This window comes from Microtus pennsylvanicus, chromosome 1 (genome assembly GCF_037038515.1).
Source record: "Microtus pennsylvanicus isolate mMicPen1 chromosome 1, mMicPen1.hap1, whole genome shotgun sequence".
Lineage (NCBI taxonomy): Eukaryota > Metazoa > Chordata > Mammalia > Rodentia > Cricetidae > Microtus > Microtus pennsylvanicus.
Window position 1 is genome coordinate 86,534,931 of NC_134579.1, and position 2,842 is coordinate 86,537,772.

General features: G+C 47.4%; 1 non-coding gene across 1 annotated transcript; it reads left to right on the forward strand.

Annotated features, from left to right (window-relative positions):
• Positions 1-529: 529 nt before the first annotated feature.
• Positions 530-698, forward strand: LOC142842867 (U1 spliceosomal RNA). Its single transcript, XR_012909522.1, has one exon. It is a non-coding gene; the product is annotated as a U1 spliceosomal RNA (small nuclear RNA).
• The last annotated feature ends 2,144 nt before the right edge of the window (positions 699-2,842 follow it).

Genomic DNA, 2,842 nt, shown 5'->3' on the forward strand with positions numbered 1-2,842 from the left:
TCATTTGTGAAACGCTGACCAAGCTGACAAAGGCACTTCTGTGTGTGTGTGTGTGTGTGTGTGTGTGTGTGTGTGTGTATGTATGTATGTATATGAATATGTGTGTATGCATGTACATGTATGTGTGGGTATGTATTTACCAATGCACAAATAGATAAACTAGAAAATGCCTGGGGTATTTATTCATTTTGCTGCATAGGCATTTTTTGCTGCATGGGTATATTTTCGACAGCTGTCAAAGATCCCTTTTTCAGTCTATTAGCTTGTTTAGAAACTGAACAGAAAGCTGATGCCACCAGTGACAGAGGCTGGAAGTGCGTCTCCAGCTCTCGGGGTGTCTTCATGATTTCTGAGGTGCTCCTTTCCCTGCAAGCCTTTGAGTCAGTACTCACTGGGGAGCAGAGAAGGGTTTGTTCAGGCCAGCGTTCCCTAAATGATTCTCTGGCAAGATGTCAAAGGGTGTTTCTCCAAGAAAAGGGTCTGTGATAAATGTATTTCAGAAATGCTGCCTTAAAGAAACGAAGAGCATAGACTTACCTGGCGGGGCGGTGCCGTGATCACGAAGGCGGTTTTCCCAGGGCGAGGCTCCTCCCTTGCACTCCGGATGCGCCAACTCCAGCGATTTCACCAGATGCAGGAAACTGCATAGTTTGTGGTGGGGGGAATGACGGTGACAATGACTTGTTCAAACCTCCCCCTAAAAAGAAATTTTAATTTAAAAAATGGAGTCATATCATGACCTCTTAGGGTCCCTCTCCCATCCCCACCCCTTTTCGGTTTCTCTGTGTAGCTTTGGAGCCTGTCCTGGAACTCGCTCTGTAGACCAGTGCCAGGCTGGTCTTGAACTCAGAGATCTGCCTCACAAGTGCCAGAATTAAAGGCATGCACCACCACCGCCCGGCGGGTTTTTAATATAGTAATACACACTGCACACCTCTGAGAGTGGGTATGTAAAATAAAGCATTTGTCAGCCTTTTTTTAAAAAAAACACAATCTCGGTGTGTAGCCTTGACTGGTTTGGAACTCCCTATATAGACCAGGCTGGCTTCAAATTCACAGATCCACCTGCCCCTGCCTCTAGAGAGCTGGGATTAAGGATGTGCACCAAGACACTTGGCAGCCAACTTTAAAATTTTTTTAATTTATTTTAATTTGATGTGTATGGGTGTTTGCCCACATATATGTTTGTGCACCTGTGCATGCACGGTCTGAGAATGTCAGGTCCCCGGGGCTGGAGTTACCCATGGATGTGAGCCTCTGTGTGGGTGCTGGGAACTGAACCCTGGTCTTCTGCAAGAGCAGCCAGTGCTCTTAACTGCTAAGCCTCCTTTCCAGATCCTTAGCTTTTTTTTCAGCTTTTTTTATTTATTTAAAAAGAAAGAAAGGACAGCATCACAGCGCTGTTTCTAAGAACGTTTTTTAGCATTGACATGGGAACAAGTGAGTTCCATGCTTCCTGTGATGGGAAATTATGCAAAGACATTTTACCAAGAAATCCTTTCGATGATTCGCTTGCAAAGCATCCCACCAGCTGGTTTTACCGCCTTGACGCTGAAATGTAGTCCCTGGATATATGCAGTACGTATCCAGGTGCCTTTCTGCTCTAGAGAATTCTTTCCGTGGATTATGGAGACACTGCTCTTGGAGCAATGTGTTTCAGCAATTTCAATGCAAACAAGCACAGCAGATATTATTCAAGGAAGCTTTCTGCTAAGACATATTGGCAGGTGACGCTAGGCAGCGGCCAGGTAACGGTGGAACATTGCCAGTGGTCACGTAGCGTCCCTTAGCTGGGCGAGGTTTGTTAAGGTAACTGAATGTAGAGGAGGCATTGGAGGGCCCAGAGTGCTCACGCGTGTGTGTATTCCCAGCATGAGGGGCTGAGGCAGGAAGATTTTTGCCATCAGGACCAGCCTGGTGTTTGTTTGTTTGTTTTTTTGTTTGTTTGTTTGTTTAAAGGCACTGGACAGAGTATGTACTGATCTTTGTTGTCTGGCACACAACGAAAAAGGTTGCAAACAGCGACTTCAGACGAGGCCCACCTAGGATGCACGGCTCTGTAGAGCAGCCTGGGCTGACACAGAGGTGCAGTATGGCGTTGGTGTCCCTGAGCTCAGGGCATCTTCCAGATTCTTTGGCTGGTACTGACAGAATCTGTTTCCCTATTGTCTACTGAAGCTCTCTTTCTCCCTGCTTGTCTGAGGGAGGGTAGCACTCTCTGGTCCTAAAGCTGCCTGCAGCTCCTCCCTTTGCAGCCCCTGGCAGTCCCTGGAAGCCCGAAGCCCCCTGCAGCCCCCTCCGCCCTCAAGGCTTAGGGAATCCTGGGCTTTCCGTCTCTATTCCTCTGCAGAAAACACCCGACTTGTCTATGTTGTAATTGGGATTTTGTTTTACTCCCATCCGTTTTTCTTCTTTTCATGTATTTTTAAAAATATATTTTTGGCCGGGCGGTGGTGGCGCACGCCTTTAATCCCAGCACTCGGGAGGCAGAGGCAGGCGGATCTCTGTGAGTTCGAGGCCAGCCTGGTCTACAAGAGCTAGTTCCAGGACAGGAACCAAAAGCTACAGAGAAACCCTGTCTCGAAAAATCAAAAAAAAAATATTTTTATGTTCTATGATGCGTGTGTGTGGGTGTGTAAGTGCAGACAAACATGAGCCACGTTATAGGTACGACAATATGAAGATGAGGCTGGGTGTCGCTCCCTGCTTGACACAGGATCTCTTTGCTCTCCCACGCTGTGTCCCCAGGCTAACCAACCACAGGCTTCCCGGATTCTCCACTCTCTGTCTGCACATGCTATACCATAATTGGTGTTACGTGGGCTCTGGGGATCTGAACTTA